Source organism: Canis aureus, chromosome 3 (assembly GCF_053574225.1).
Source record: "Canis aureus isolate CA01 chromosome 3, VMU_Caureus_v.1.0, whole genome shotgun sequence".
Lineage (NCBI taxonomy): Eukaryota > Metazoa > Chordata > Mammalia > Carnivora > Canidae > Canis > Canis aureus.
Window position 1 is genome coordinate 76435685 of NC_135613.1, and position 17413 is coordinate 76453097.

At 40.1% G+C, this 17413-nt stretch overlaps 1 long non-coding RNA gene across 20 annotated transcripts in view; it reads right to left on the minus strand.

Annotated features, from left to right (window-relative positions):
* LOC144311423 (uncharacterized) overlaps positions 1-17413 on the minus strand; it is a 168726-nt gene that overhangs the window by 45685 nt on the left and 105628 nt on the right. For 3 of the 20 annotated variants that reach the window (XR_013376989.1, XR_013376982.1, XR_013376996.1), the window contains exons 1-3: positions 17179-17396; positions 16406-17067; positions 790-856 (exon numbers count right to left, since the gene is read on the minus strand). The exons of 1 other annotated variant lie outside the window; for it this stretch is intronic. This is a non-coding gene — a long non-coding RNA (uncharacterized LOC144311423). 16 more of the 20 variants (XR_013376983.1, XR_013376980.1, XR_013376987.1 and 13 more) reach the window with 9 other exon arrangements.

The following is a 17413-nucleotide window of genomic DNA, read 5'->3' on the forward strand; positions in this document are numbered from 1 at the left end:
CTTTCCTGGTTACACATGTAATCAGAGATGACCTTCTTAGTAGAAAATAACACTAGTAATCCATGGAATTCAGTGAAAAAGAACAATATTAAAAATAATTATCCCTAGTTGAAGCAATAGAATCTTAAGGTGGAAATGAGGACTACAATAACTGTACAGGTTGGGCTAGCTGCTTCAGAGCATACTGGAGATCCCAAAGAAGTAAAACAACAAGGTCATTTATTTAAAATATATAAAAAATACATAAAATATATAAAATATATAAAATATATAAAAATTTAAAATCTTGGGTCAAAGCATTGTTAGAGAGCAAGAGAACTTCTAGGGGTCCCTTGAAAAAGTCTCCTATCCCTTGTAATCTCAAGGGTTTTGAGAGACCTAAAAATAAAAACAAAACCAGATTTAAATTGTGATATTAAAAATTGCAGAATCACAGTCTAGATTGTGGTTACAGCCTTGTCAATTCTCTTAAGTAAAACTTTAGGTGTTAATTGAAAAAAAAAGTGGAACCTTGAATACTAAAATGACCTTTATATAAACTTCAAGACTGAGACCTGTGAAAATCTGTATTCTTCCCTTCCGGTGAAATTAGCCCATCTTCCCACCTGAGGTTAGCCTCCCAGGATTCAAGATCATATAATTTTCTCACTTAAAATAGATCCTGATTCTCCTCAGATGTACCTCCACAATCTCTCATTGCATCTAGATATATAACTAGAGTCATAGCCCATTATAATCTAGGGCAGGGGCTGGCATTTTTTCCTTAAAAAGTAAATATTTTAGGCTTACAGGCCACGTAGTTTTTGTCACCACTATTCAACACTACTATTGTTGGGCAAAAGCAGATATAAGCGATCTGTAAAAAAGAAAAAAAAAGGCATGACTGTATTATGATAAAACTTTATTTAAAAAACAAGTAGCTCACAAACCAGAATTTGCTAATCCCTGTCCTACAGGGATAGGTACAAACACAAATTTAGGAAGAGAACTTATGGGCAGCCCTGGTGGTGCAGCGGTTTAGTGCCGCCTGCAGCCGAGGGTGTGATCTTGGAGACCTGGGATTGAGTCCCATGTCAGGCTCCCTGCATAGAGCCTACTTCTCCCTCTGTCTGTGTCTCTGCCTCTCTCTCTCTCTCTCTGTGTGTGTCTCTATGAGTAAATAATAAATAAAATCTTAAAAAAAAGGAAGAGAACTTATATACCAAAAAGATTGCAAGATTTTGCCAATTTATATGAATGAAATCTGAGAATGAATTATAAAAGCATTAACTAGGTGGGAATTTGTTGATAAGGGTAAAAATACAGAGATACTGTTTTCCATGTTTAACTTGGGCAGCTGGGAGTGACACCTACTCCTGGATGAATTGTCAACTCTCTTTTAACTCATCCCTCTCACCAGTTAGTTGAGGAAGAAAAAGCATACTCTACAGGTTATATACATAAAACGCCATTAGCCTAAAGTGGACAGCTGTAGCATTATAGCTGCCTTTATGTTGGTCCTGAATGACATCTCACTGAGACCATCTAGTATAGGCAGTGCATCTAGTTGTTCAGTTTACTCAGAAAGAGAGATGGGTGAAAAAAAAAAAAAGAGAGAGATGGGTGAATTATTTTAATCATATAAGCTTCAAAAACAGGCAAAACAAATCTATGATATTAGGAATCAGGATAGTAATTCCCATTGATTAGGAAGGGTAGTGACTAGAAACGGGCATGACGAGACTTCTGGGATGCTGGTAATGTTCTATTTTTTTTATCTGAATGATGGTCATGGGTGTGTTAATTTTGTGATCATTCTTCAAAATGTACAGTAATGATTTGTATGTTTTTATCTGTATATATGCTGTATGTCAATAATAGTTTATTTAAAACAGTGGCAAGTGCTGGACTTCAGGAAAGATGGCAGAATAGGAAGATCCAAGGCTCACCTTGTCCTGTGGATACACCTAGATAACATCCACACCAGTGTAAATAACCCAGAAAACAACATGCAGACTGGAAGACTAGATCTCACAGCTAATGCAGAGAAGAGGTCACATCTAAGAAGATGGTCTGGAGCCAAACTGACCCATGGAACTGCCCATAGAAGGGAGAGAATCACAGGTATGGAAAGGGGAGAGGAACAGACCCCCATCAGTTACCCCAGGCACAGGGGACCCACACTAGGAAGACAAATCCCATAACACTTGGCTTTCAAAAGCAGAGGGGCCTAACTTACAAGTTCTTACAATCAGTGGGGCTTAACACCTAGAACTTTAAAAATCAGAAAGCTTGGCTCTGGAGGAGCTGAGAGGGTGATAGGAAATGGATTCCCTTCCCTTAAAATGTAGCACAACAAATAACCCTGCTGAGATACAGCATAGAAGTAGCAGTTTGAAAAATGTCTGGGGTATATGGGAAGGAGATTTATTTACTAATCTCAGAGTATGTGCTGGAGAGGCAGGGATCTTTGGGAGACTTCTCCAAGAACAAAAGAGCACCATTTTCTTCCTCCATCCTCCAGCCTAGATACATGGATACCTGTGAGAACCAGCTCAGAGTAAACATTCTCCACCTAGCCTGCTAATAGTATGCACCATCCCTGTGCTCTCCTATGGACCCACTCCTCCTCCATACTGGCCTGGGCAGGTGTTTTCTGGGGTGGCTGCAGTTCCACTCCCACAGTGGACTAGCAAACCCCTCCACCCCAGCATTCTCTTGCAGACATACTCACTCTAACACACCTTGCCAGTCCATCCAAAGCAGTGCCACAAGCCTGCCACTGTGCAAACAGCCCCATCAGGGGCCAGCACCATCCCAAAGTGACTCCTACCCCACAAAAGGGAAAGATAATTACACACATCAGTCTGATTGCAGCCCCAGCAGTGGGTTGGGGACAGATATGTGGTCTGACTGCAGACCCAATCCCACCAATGAAAGCTTCTCTGGAGACAACACAGGGATAGTGCCTGCAGCTTGGTGCTATCACGCCAACTCTGGCAAATGCCTGGTCTGACTCAAATCAAGTCCAAGGTGGCCCAAGAGAGGCTCACTAACACAGGGTGGAAGACATTCATGACTTTCCTAACACACACAAACAGACACAGAGAGTTAGACAAAATGAGGAGACAGACAAGGATGTTCCAGTGAAAGAAAGAGACAAAAATCACAGGAAGAGATGGACAACAAAATGGACATAAGCAATATGGCTGATAGAGAATTTAAAGGAATGGTCATAAAGATACTCATTAGAGTTGATAAAAGAGTGGAGTGAGACCCAAAGAGATAGAAAACATAAAAAAGAATCAATCACATATGACGAATTCAACAACACTGAAATTAAAACACACTCAATGGAATAAATAGACTAGAGGAAGCAAAAAAATGGGCCAACAACCTGGAGGACAGAGTGATGGAAAGCAATCAAGCTGAATGGGAGAGAGAAAAAAAAATACAAAATGAAAATAGACTTAGGGAACTCAGTGACACCATCAAGCATAATAGCATTCACATTATAGGGATCCAGCAAGAGAAAAGAGAGAGAATGGGAACAGAGAATTCATTTGAAGAAATAATAGCTGAAAACTACCCAATCCTGGGGAAAGAAAGAGAAATCCAGACCCAGGAAGCATGGAGGGCTCCCAATAATATCCAACAAGGAGGTCCATACCAAAACACATAGCAAAAAGTAGTAATAGAGAGAGAATTTTTCAGCAGCAAGAGAAACAGTTCCGTACAAGGGAAACCCCATAAGAGTAATAGCTTTTTCAGCAGAAACTATGCAAGTCAGAAGAGAGTGGCAAGATATAGTCAAAGTGCTGAAGGAAAGAAAAACAAAAACAAAAACAAAAACACCCTGCAACCAAGAATACTCTATCTGGCAGGCTACCATTCAGAATAGAAGAGATAAAATTTCCCAAACAAAGGTTGAAGGGATTCATCACCACTAAATCATCCTTACACAAAATGTTAAAGGAGGCCTTTGGAATGGAAAGGAAAGGCCATAAGTAAGAGTAAGGAAGGCACAAAAGCAGTTTAAGTATACCTATAAAAATCAGTTAAGGCATTCACAAAATAAAAGGATGTAAAGTATGACACTATATACCTAAATTGGGGGAGAGGAGTAGAGGAGTAAAAATTTAGTGTTTTTAGAATAGGTTCAAACTTAAGTGACCATCAACTTAATATAGACTGCTATATGCAGAAAATGTTAAATATGAGCCTAATGGTAGCCACAAATGAAAAAACTGCTAATAGATACACACACACAAAAAAATAATAAAGAGAAAGGAATCCAAGTATAATACTAAAGAAAACCAATGAATTGTAAATGAGAACAAGGGAAGAAAGGAACAGAGAAGAACTACAAAAACAACCATAAAACAAGTAACAAAATGGCAGTAAATACACACTGATCAATAATTACTATGAATGTAAATGGACCAAATGTTCCAATCAAAAGACATAAGGTGACAGACTAGATATAAAAATAAGACCCATCTATATGCTGCTTACAAGGGTCTCAATTCAGACCTAAAAACACATGCAGATTAAAGTGAAGGGATGGAAAAGCATTTATCATACAAATGGAAGTGAAAAGAAGGCTGGGGAAGTAATATTTATATCAGAAAAAATAGACTGTAACAAGAGAACACAAAAGAACCAACAAGAAGATATAACAATTGTAAATATTTATACAATGAACATGAGAGCACCCAAATATGTAAGGCATCTAATAACAAACATAAAAGAAGTAATTGATAGAAATAAAATAATCATAGGGGACATTACCATCCCATTTACACTCCGCTGACACCAGTGGATAGATCGATCATCCAAAAAGAAAATCCACAAGGAAATAGTGGCTTTGAATGACATATTGGACCAGATGGATCTAACAGATATGTTCAGAATATTCCATCCTAAAAGAGAATACACAATCTTTTTCAAGCACACATGGCATATTCTCCAGAATAGATCACAAAACAAGTTTCAACAAATTAAAAAAGACTGAAGTCATACCATGCATCTTCTCTGACCACGATGCCATGAAACTAGAAATCAGCCACAAGAAAAAAAATCTGGAATAACACAAATACATGGAGGTTAGATAGCATGTTACTAAACAATGAATGGGTCGGCTAAGAAATTGAAGAGGAAATAAAAGAATACATGAGGACAAGCAAAAATGAAAACACAATGATTCAAAATCTTTGGAATGCAGCTGTGCTAAGAGGGAAGTTTTAACAGTTCAGGCCTACCTCAGAAAGCAAGAAAAATCTGAAATAAACAGCCTAACTTTACATGTAAAAGAGCTAGAAAAAGAATAAACAAAGCCCCAAACCAGTAGAAGAAAGAAATAAAGATTAGAGCACAAACAAAAATAAAAAAAAAAAAAGATAAATCTCTAGCCAGACTCAACAAAAAAAGAAAGAGGACCTAAATAAACAAAATCAGAAATGAAAGAGGAGAAATTACAACACCACAGAAATACAAAGGATAGGACTATTAGAGAGTATTGTGGAAAATTAAATGCCAAAAAATAGGACAACCTAGAAGAAATGGATAAATTCCTAGAAACAACCTCCCTAAAAGTCGGGAAGAAATAGAAAATTCAAATGGACCAATTACCAGCAATGAAAATGAATCAGTACTCAAAAACTCCAAACAAACAGAAGTCCAGGACCAGATGGTTTCACAGGTGAATTTTACCAAACATTTAGAGAAAAGTTGATATCTATTTTTCTCAAACTATTCCAAAAAATAGAAGGGGAAGGAACGTTTCTCAAATTCACTCTATGAGGCCAGCATTACTCTGATACCAGAACCAGATAAATACTACAGAAAGAGAACTACAGCCCAATATCTCTGATGAACATGGATGCAAAAATCCTCAAATATTAGCAAACCAAATCCAACAATACATTACAAAAATCATTCACCATGATCAAATGGGATTTATTCCTGGATGCAAGGGTGGTTCAATATTTGCAAATCAATGTGATACTTCACCAAGAGAAAGGATTAAAACCATATGATCATTTCAATAGATGCAGAAGAACCACTTGACAGAGTACAACATCCATTCATGAAAAAACCCTCAACAAAGTAGGTTTAGAGGGAACATGCCTTGGGACACCTGGGTGGCTCAGGGGTTGAACATCTGCCTTTGGCTCAGGGCATGATCCTGGAGTCCTGGGATCGGGTCCCACATCAGGCTCCCTGCATGGAGCCTGGTTCTCCCTCTGCCTGTGTCTCTGCCTCTGTCTCTCATGAATAAATAAATAAAATCTTTAAAAAAAAAAAAAAAAAGAGGGACTATGCCTCAACATAATAAAGGCCATATATGAAAACCCCACAGCTAATATCATATTCAATGGGGAAAAATTGAGAGCTTTTCCTCTAAAAGATTAGAATGTCTGCTTCTCACCACTTTTATTCAACATAGTCCTGGAAGTCCAAACCACAGCAATTAGACAACATAAAGAAAGAAAAGTCATCCAAATTGTAAGGAAAAAGTAAAATTTTTACTATTTTAGATGATGTGACACTATATGTAGAAAACTCTGAAGGCTCCACCAAAAAACTACCAGCACTTGATAATGAATTCAGTAAATTCACAGGATATAAAATCAACATACAGAAATCTGTTGCATTTCTACACATTAATAATGAAGTAATAGAAAGAGAGGGAAAAAATGCTGTTCACAACTGCACCAAAATAACAAAATAGCTATGAACAAACTAAGGAGGTGAAAGACCTGTACTATGAAAACTATAAAACACTGATGAAAGAAACTGAACATGACACAAACAAATGAAAAGATGTTCCATGGTCATGGATTGGAAGAATATTGTTAAAATGTCTATACTTCCCAAAGCAATTTGTAGGCTTCATGCAATCCTGATCAAAATACCAATGGCATTTTTCACAGAACTAGAATAATTCTAAAATTTGTATGGGACCACAAAAGACTCTGAATGGCCAAAGCAATCTTGAAAAAGAAGAACAAAACTGGAGCTATCACAACCCTTGATTTCAAGATAGACTACAAAGTTGTAGTAATTAAAACAGTATGGTACTGGCACAAAAACAGACCTGTGGATCAATAGAACAGAATAGACAGCCCTTAATTATATGGTCAATAAATCTTCAACAAAAAGGCAAGAATATACAATGAGGGGAGGACGCCTGGGTGACTCAGTGAGTTAAGCATCCAGCTCTTGACTTGGACTCAGGTCATGATTTCAGGGTTCTGGTATTGAGCCCCATGTCCTGCTCCACGTTCAGCAGGGAGTCTGCTTGAGATTCTCTCTCCCTCTCCTCTCCTGCCCCTCCTCCTTGCTCACGGGTGTTCTCTCTCTTTAAAAAAAAAAAAAAAAAAGAAAGAAAAGAAAAGAATACACAATGGGAAAAAAATAGTCCCTTCAGTAAATGGTGTTGGGAAACCTGGATAGCTACATGCAGAGAATGAAACCAGATCACTTTCTTACATCATACACAGAAATAAACTCAAAATGTATTAAATATTTAAATGTGAGACCTGAAACCATAACATTCCTAGAAGATAGCATAGGCAGTAATTTCTCCAACATTGGCCATAGCAACTTCTTTCTAGATACAGCTCTTGAGGCAAGAAAAAAAAAAGCAAAAATAAACTATTAGTTCTACAATAAAATAAAAAGCTTCTGCACAGCAAAGGAAAGAATAAAGCAAAATGACAAACTACTGAATGGCAAAAGGTTATCTGCCAATGACACAGCCAACAAAGGGTTAGCATTCAAAATATATAAAGAACTGATATATTTCAATACTAAAAAAAAATAATCCAGCTAAAAATGGGCAAAAGAGGGGCACTTGGGTGGCTCAGGTCATGATCCTAGGGTCCTAGGATCCAGGCCCACATCCAGCTCCATGCTTAGCAGGAAGTCTGCTTCTCCCTCTCCCTCTGCCTCCCCCTGCTCATTCTGTCTCTGTCTCTCTCTCAAATAAATAAAACCTTAAAAAATTGGCAGATGACATGAATAGACATTTTTCCAAAGAAAACATCCAGATGGCCAACAGACACATGAGAAGATACTCAACAGTACTCATTATCAGAGAAATGCAAATCAAAACCACAATGAGTTATCACCTCGCACCTGTCAGAATGGCTAAAATAAAATACATAAGAAACAAGTGTTGGTGAGGATGTGGAGAAAAAGGAATCCCTGTCTAGTGTTAGTAGGAATGTAAAATGCTCCAGCCACTGTGGAAGACAGTGTGGAGAGGGTTCTGAAAGAGAAAGAAAGAGAAGGAGAAAGAGAAAGAGAAAGAGAAAAAGAAAAAAGAAAGAAAAAAATAGAGTTACCAAATGATCCAGTGATTCCACTACTAGGTATTTACTCAAAGAATATGGATACACCAAATTGAAAAGATAGAGGTACCCCTATGTTTACTGCATTATTTACAATAGGCAAACTATGGAAGCAGCCCAAGTGTCCATCAATAGATGAATGGATAAAGATGTCATATATATATATATACACACACACACACAATGGAATATTATTCAGTCATTAAAAAGAATGAAATCCTGCCATTTGTGACAATATGGATAGATCTAGAAGGTAAAATGCTAAGTGGAGTAAGTCAGAGAAAGACAAATACCATATAATTTCAGTCATATGTTAAATTTAAGAAAAAAATAAGCAAATACATTTAAAAAGAGTAAAGCCACAAAACAGAGTCATAACTATAGAGAATAAACAGAGGGGGCCTGGGCAGGGGGATGGTGAAATAGGGGAAGTGGATTTGGAGTACACTTATATTAACGATTGCTGAGTCACATTTAGAATCGTTGAATCTTTATATTCTACACGTGAAACTAATATAACATTGTATGTTAATTATACTGGAAGTTTTTCAAAGGTTAGTGGCCTTTAAAACAGCAGGTGCTATAACTAAGGTATATACAATACCTATGATGTATTTTGAGGAACACAGAAAAGCGAGTAACCTAGAAGATAGTTGTTATGAATTGATTTCCAAAAAAGTAATGTTGGAGTCTTAGCTCCCAGTGTTTTAGGATGTAATCTTATTTGGAAATAGGGCTGTCGTAGAAAGAATCAGTCAATGAAAATGAGTTTCCACTGAAGTAGTATGGGACCTTAATCCTAAAAACGGATGTCATTAAAGAGAGAAACTTGGACGGACACACACACACACGGAGAACATTACATAACTGACTGAGACAGAGGTTGAGTTAAGGAAGCTGCAAGCCAAGGAACACCAAGTACTGAGGACCACTACCTCAAACCAGGAAGAGGCAAGGAAGGATTCCTCCCTAAATGTTTCAGGGGGCCCTGCCAGTACTTTGATTTCAGACTTTCAGGCTGCGGATTGGTCAGACAATAAGTTTCTGTTGTTTTAAGCTGCCCAGTTTGTAGTACTTTGGCATGGTGGCCCTAGCAAATTAATAGGTACAGTATATATTAGTGTCCTATTTTACAGAGGAGCAACGGATCCCCAGAGTCACAAACTTTATGTGTAACGAGGCTGGCATTGGATCCAAGTCTTCAAAACTATTGATCTTGGCACTAAACCTTGGGACCTGCTCTGGTATTCAAAGTCCACTGGTGAAAATCAAAGTAGATAAAAGATGTTCCAGGAAGTCCAGCCGTCGTCATTTGGACTAGCCATTTCCCACGTTCTCTCATTTACTCAAATTTTCTAAAGCAAAGAAATTTGGAAACAGTTTTCTCATCAGATAAGGTGCCGGTAAATAAAATGCTAGGCTCCTTCATCAGAAAGATGGTTCTCATTCTGTTTCTGATTATTTGGTGATCTAGGCATAGGCATCTGGATTAACTTCTTTACAAAAAATTTCCACCGCTGGTTCCAGGGAACTACAGAAGTAAATAAATTCAAATGCTGGTGCTGGGCAAGCGGAGGAAATCACTGCCAAGAATTTAGAACTGAGGGGCACCTGGCTGGCTCAGCCAGCTGAGCTTGCGACTCGAACTCAGGGTTGTAGGTTTGAGTCCCATGTTGGATGTAGAGATTATTTAAAAATAAAATCTTAAAAAAAGAAAATAAAAGAATTTAGAACTGAAAGCCAGCCCTCAGGCCAAATTCTTGTTGTCTTGGTAGTATTAAAGACCTCAAAGTGAGAATTTAAGTTAGAGCGATCCTGGATTACTAGAATCCCCAAGAAGCCTGGCAGATGCTAATTAAATTTTCCCACAAAGAAATTCATCCCAGGCTTCAAAGAATTCCAACAAATAGAATTCATTCAACCTCTCAGGTCTTGTTTATAAGAATTCTCAACTTGAACATTATAGTATACCTTGTTCACATTCCAGAACACTCTGTTCTTTCATATTGTCACCCACAGCACAGAGAGTTCCCCCCCCCCCCCTCCACTTCTAGTCCTACCTATACCTGACACTGGTGAACTCCCACTTCTTCAAGTCCTAACTTGACCTGTGAAGCTGCTTGGAGTTCCTTGGAGAAAATCAATATCCTGTCTGCGCATTATTCTATTCCAGCACATATTTTTTATTTTTAACTCAAATTTCCTCAGGACCCACCAGCCCACGGTTATGAATGACAACACATTAGCAGTTCAACTGTCGCAGATCCATTGCTTTTACCATGGTCTCAAACAAAATCTCTCCCTTTGTTATTTCTGGAAACTTATGGGTGTGCTTCACTGGTGCATGTGAAAGATCCTATGTTCTGCTGTTGCTATGGAATCTGTCGAAGGGAGTGCTAAAAAAGAAACAACAGGCCCAAAATGGAGTCACTTTTGCTAAGCCCCACCAAAACTTCCCACCCAACTGAACTGTTTCAGCCTCTTCCAGGAGTGGAACTTTAAGCCAATCAGCCTAGGACTTCCTCATCAGCATTAGTGAGGTAATCTGCCTCAGAAGACCCTCGGCTTTCCCCTAAGGGAAGGGGATCTTGCCCGAAACAATCCACTCTTCTAAGTTCCTTGCCTCACTCTTCTCCCATCTATACGCACCTTCCATTTTGTACACCTCCTTGGGAGTTGCTCTCTTCTTGCTAGATGGGATGCTGCCCAATGCATGAGTGGCTGAATAAAGCCAAATAGATATTCAGGTCTACTTGGCTGAATTTTGTTTAACAGGAGTCACATGGCCAGCATTCTGTAAAAGCATTGTTTCTAGCCCATAGTCCTAATCCCAGGGCTCCAGAGTGAGAAAGATATCCCTAGATGGCCCAGCAAGCATGACTAATTTGTGTTTGTTTGAATAGAGAGGTACATGACATACTATGCAGCTGAAATTGTAAAGAATAGTCACCTGGGCAGGGCAGGATTAAGATGTGGACACAGCTTTTTTTTTTTCTCTTTTTCAGCTATCATATGGTATTTGTCTTTTTAAATAATATGCACCTGCATCTTTGATGAAACTAGACTAGCTTGTTAAAAGTGGACATAGCATACACTCCAGTCCTTACTGGACTGTAGTCAGGCCATGTTCCAAGGAGATATGAGGAGGCTGCCTCTCTTTTCACCGTGGGTCTTGTTTCATCACCCAGTCCTGAAGAGGCATTGCTTCCATTCTCCACGATTCACAGAGGTGAATCACAAAAACTCCTTCAGTTACTGCTGACAGCCTCATAACATGGGATCGCAGTCCCAGGATGGCGATGAGGATGGCCACAAATTTCCAAAAATGTTATGTACTCTTCTGTATTCTGTAGAAGATGGTACAGAGAAGTGCTTGAAGCATGAGCTCTGACTTTTGTTTTTAGACAAGAGGGAGGAAGAGGGATCAGATTTACCCTTCTGCCTGAAACAACACACCAAAGAATGGCTTTCAAGACACGGGATGTCAAATAACCAAGGACGGTGCTGCCTGAGAAATGGGGAACAAATGAATGAGTCCAGGGACTGCCCCAGTTTTCTGCCCTGAGAGAGTGTCTAAGGATGCTGGGCAGGGACAGCACTTAGCTAGAGCCCAATGGGCTGAGGAGAGGAGATGAAGCTGAGGAGATGAAGTGAAGAGTATGGAGAGATGAAAGCAATTCAAGTTCATGGACAGAGTGCCAGACAGGAGAAAGATGCAGAGAGCAAATCCCAGAGACCTGTGGAGGGTTCTCAGGGAGTATTGATCAGCATCTGCATTCAAGGAAAATATCTAATGCCTGTAACAAAAACCATCCAAAGAAGATCAGAGGGGAAAAGGGCCCAACACTCCCATGGGCCAATCTACCCACCAGCCAGCTACAAAGAGCTCATAATTCTTCCTCTAACTCTTATAAGTTTTGTGCCCTCAGCCAAGTTATTTAAATTCTCTGTGCTTCAATTTGTCTGTAAGTTGCTCAAATGTAAATACATTTCCCTCAAAGGGTTTGTGTAAGCATTAATACAAATAGTAGATTAAAACAGTGCCTGATGCCTGTTAAGTGTTAACTTTTATTATTACGCAGCATAGTTGGGATTAGTTGGTTGATTGACAAAAGTTTATTCAAGGACTGAATCACAAGAAAGAAATATGAATACACTGGTTGCTTGTTTCCCAATATTGGTTTTCCCTTTTCTCAGAGTAACTGTGATAGCATCTAAAATACTATCTATGATCTCTGCCTCCTGGTGTTCTTGCCTTGTGAAATCCACTCCCTTAAGTGTAGGCTGGACCTATGATTTGCTTCTAATAAAAATACCACAATCTCTTCTAATATTAGGTTACAAAACGATTCTGGCTTCAGTCTCACTCACTCTCTTGCTTTCTCCCCTTCCTGCTCTATTGCAGCGCCCATGTTATGAGCTGTCCTACGAAGAGGCCAACATGGCAAGAAATCAATTTCTCTGGAAATAACCAATAAGGACTTGATGGTTCCCAATGGCCTTGTGAATGAACTTGGAGGTGGTCTTCTAAGGCTGCTACAGACAACTGAGTGAGCTTGGAACCAACTCTCTCCAAATAGAGCCTTGGCCAAAACTTCACTGCAGCCTTTTGAGAGATCCAGAGCCAGAGGACCAGTTAAGCTGCATCCAGATTCCTGATCCACAAAAACCATGAAGTAAATATTTGTTTTAAGTCATTAAATTTTTGGGTGATTTGTTATAAAGATATAACTATTATAGCAATAGAAACTCTGATTTTATTTTATTTTTTAAGATTTTATTTATTTGAGAGAGAGTGTACACATGCACAGGCAAAGGAGAGGCAGAGGGAGGAGCCTACTCTCTACTGAGCAGGGAGCCTGACTCAGGACTGGATCCCAGAATCCATGAGCTCATGACCTGAGCCAGAGGCAGATGCTTAACCAATTGAGCCATCCAGGTGCCCCTAGGAACTGATTTTAGCTGACCAGAATGAAGGCTACATTTCTCAGCCTCCCTTTCTGTTAGACCTAGCCATATAACTGAGTTGTGTAGTCACTGAGATTGGTAACAAAAGAATGCATGGAATTTTCAGACCAAGCCTTTAAAAAAGTGGCTATGCATGTTCAATCCCCTCTTTCCCATTTCTCTAGATAAGACACAGAAAATTTTTCCACTACAAGGTGGAAAAATCTGGATTCCATGCAGAGGAGGGCCACCCAATGATCAGGATCATCCATGTGAACTGTGTTTTGAGTGAAAAATAAATTTCTAAAAAGAAAAGAAAAGAAAAGAAAGAAAAAAAAAGAAAAGAAAAGAAAAGAAAAGAAAGAGAAAAATTTCTATTGTGTTGGGATCATTATAAATTGAGGGTTTGTTACCACAGACAAGTATGCTAATTAACACTTTTATGTGAAAGAAAGAAAAACTTTTCTCTGGAGTAAGCCACTATTATTTTGGGTATCTGTCAGATGAAACCTAATCTACATCCTCATCAATGCATATACCCTAAGAATTTTATTTTTACCTAGGTATTTATTCCTCAGTCACTCCCCAAGACCTTTCTTTTGAGTACAGTCCCCCTGGCTGAAGTTCTGGGTAGTCTTCATTGCATAAACTATGTGCCTAGCGCTTTGCATTTCTGTTTTAATTTGTTCCCAGTAAAGACAAGTTAAGGACTCTTGCTAATCAAGTTGAATGTAGAATCCTACCAGATTTGAAGCTTTAAAAAGTCTTTCTGGGGATGCCTGGGTGGCTCAGCAGTTGGGTGTCTGCCTTTGGCTTAGGGCGTGATCCTGAAGTTCCGGTTTTGAGTCCCCTGTGGGGCTCCCTGCAAGGGGCCTGCCTCTCCCTCTGCCTATGTCTCTGCCTTCTCTGTTTCTTTCATGAATAAATAAATAAAATCTTAAAAAAAAAATCTTTCTAGTGTCTCATAACCATCTGGCCTACACCCAGTTTCAGCTATTTTTATTGGCACTCACCTTTATCCTGTCTTCCCAACGCATTTTTGGTCTTCCTAAAAACAGTAATTCCTGGGGCACCTGGGTGGGACAGTCTCTGTCCTGTTAAAGCCTCTGACTTTTGGTTTTGGCTCTGGTCATGATCTTTGGACTCATGAGATCAAACTTCTTGTCGGGCTCCATACTCAGCATGAGTTTGTTTCGGATTCTCTCTCCCTCTCACTCTACCCTCCTGCTTGTGCTCTCTCACTCGCTGTACAATAAATAAATACCTGAAAAAAAATTCTTTTTCTTTGCAGACTCAAATTTTATCAATTTGTGTAATTATATAATTATGAGGCCTATGATGGAAATAGATTGGTAGCAAATACAACTGACCCTTGCTAAGCATTCCACTCAATTGGTGGAAGCAGATACACAGGTGTGAACCAAAGTGAAAGCTACTAGCTGTGAGTCTTTAGTATTTTCTAGGGATCAGCTGGCATGTTTCAGAAAGGGTATTGAGAACATTAGTTAAGTGGACAGTGGTTAGGAAGAGCTTCTACTGTATGCATTGTGTACTTTGGGGGGGACAGACAACAGATTTCATCTCATTTTCAGAGGGATCTCTGATCCCTAGAATATTAAGTACCACACTAGAAGTTAAAACCTAACCCATGGCACAGGTTGAGGAATTAATCTTCTTTTCCTCTGGTTTTGGGTACTTGTGCACCTACCTTTTTCTTGAATACTCCTTTCTCTCTAAAAACTAAATTCATACAAACAGATGTTTGTGAGCCAGTGGCCCTACCAGCTCATCAAAAACGTTCAGACTCTAAATCCTAGTTTAGAATCTTGTAAGTAAATGAGGCCCCCTAACTCCACTCTGGTTAAACGTTCCCCACACAAAGAAAGGGACTCTGACCATGCTGGGTAAACAACAGCCCTCATCAATTTTGATCCTTTCACCCTTTTGTTTTCTCCACATTTATCACTATCTGGTGGTGTTGTATTATCTACCACATATTCAATGATAAAATTCCAGCTACTTAGGATATTTATTTCAAGTTTGTTTATAATTTCAGGGTCAGATTTCCCAATCTTTCACAGTAGGTCATTTTTTTAAATGTGAAACTACTTAATTCACGGAAAAGGAAAAAATATATTCGTAGACTAAACGAGTCATATAGGCAAGGCTACAGCAGCCACAAATGTGGAACTTTTGTACTAAATACCTTTTAAATCTGTGAGAATAAGGGGCTTCTGGGTGGCTCAGTGGTTGGGCCTCTGCTTTCGGCTCCTGGGGTCCTGGGATCAAGTCTCACATAGGCTCCCCACAAGGAGCCTGCTACTCCCTCTGCCTATATCTCTGCCTCATGAATAAACATAAAATCTTTAAAATACACATATATTTGTATATACTATATATATGTACATATAAATCTGTGAGAATATAAGGCAATCTAACCATAATGGAGTTGAGAGGCCAGCAGGGAGAGCTCTCACACCTACCGCTCCTAGTCAACTGCAGACTCAACCGGAAGAGCATAACTTTGCAAGTCCATTTACTTTTGCTATTATTTTAGGAACCCGGCAGGAGGAAGGTTTTCCTCTGCCTTGGCAACAGCCCAGCCAATAAAAGATTGTCACAACCCACAGCCCCTGAAAAGCCATTCTACTTCCAACTCTGTTTATTCCAATGGGCTTTTTATTTGCGACAGCCTTCCCAACCTCCCCCTTTCCCCTATAAACCAACATTCCTCTCTTGTTCTGGGGATTTGCCTATGATTTCGCCATACCCTGCTTATCCCAAATTGCAATTCTCTTGCTATTCTCAAACCCATGTTTGCTGGCAAAATACCTGGCCGTCTTATTTTGACGGTCAATCACATTTTTACATTCCTCAGAAATGAAACATAAAAATCTTAATCCCCCAAATTAAAGGATTAAATGAGAACAACAAAGGAAACAAAGAAGAAAACGTGATTTGGAAAGTAGGAGGCACTTTCACGCGTCATTGTGCCGTACACCTGAAACGAATATACTATTATCACGTCGTCGTGCTGTACATCTGAAACTAATATACTGTCACAGGCCAATTAAAAAATAGGATGCAGGGCAGCCCCGGTGGCTCAGTGGTTTGGCGCTTGCCTTTGGTCCAGCGTGTGATCCCATGGAGACCCGGGATCCAGTCCCGCGTCGGGCTCCCTGCGTGGAGCCTGCTTCTCCCTCTGCCTGTCTCTGCCTCTTTTTCTCTGGATCTCTCATAGATAAATAAATAGATAGGTAGATAAATAGGTAAATAAATAGATAAATAATAGGATGGAAGCCACTGATATCTAAAACATTCATATAAAAGGTGTTTATGATTGGAGTCTAATAACTTCCCCCCTCCTAGGACAGCACTTCTGTCGGTCCTACAAGGAAACAAACGCATCTTTCCCAAACTTAGTCATCTCTCACTTTCCCAGCACTCTTTTTCCCCTTCTACTTATCACTCTGGGAGGAGCAAAGCGGAAGGAGGACCAGATTCTCTTCTGATTGGTCAAATCCACTAGAGCGGTGGTTCTTCTCCGACTTTAACAAACGTCAGACTCATTTCGGGTTTGTTTGTTAAAACACAGAGTCCTGGGGGCCCTCGGGGAGCTTCTGGTCCAGGAGGCCTGACTGGTTCCCAGGAGTATTTCCGAGCAGCTCCCAGATGATGCTGACGCGGCCGGTTGGCCTTTCGAGAAGCTGCACAGTCCTGGGGCTCCCAGGAATCCCACTGACAAGTGTGATCAACGCAATTCACGTTTAGAAAAAGCAAAGAACTACAAAACAAAAGGGAAAAAAATTAATAAAGGAACCACCCACTCCCGGGCAACAGCAGACCTCCAGGGGGCCACACGCAGCCCCACTTAGTGCGCATGCGTGTGCTTCACCTGTTCCGTCTAAAGGCGCCTGTCACGGACACGCCCACCTAAGCTGGTTCGGCCAAATTCCGGGCGCTCAGTGCTGCACGTCGGCTTCGTGCGCTGGGGCCGGCAAATCCCCGTCAACCCTCAACTCCTCCGACCGATGGGTCGCCTCGAGGCGCAGCGCCCGTAGGCAGGTCCGCATCAACGCCGCGCGCCGGCCCCCGGCCAAGGCCGCGAGCTGCCCCCGCAGCGCCCCCCC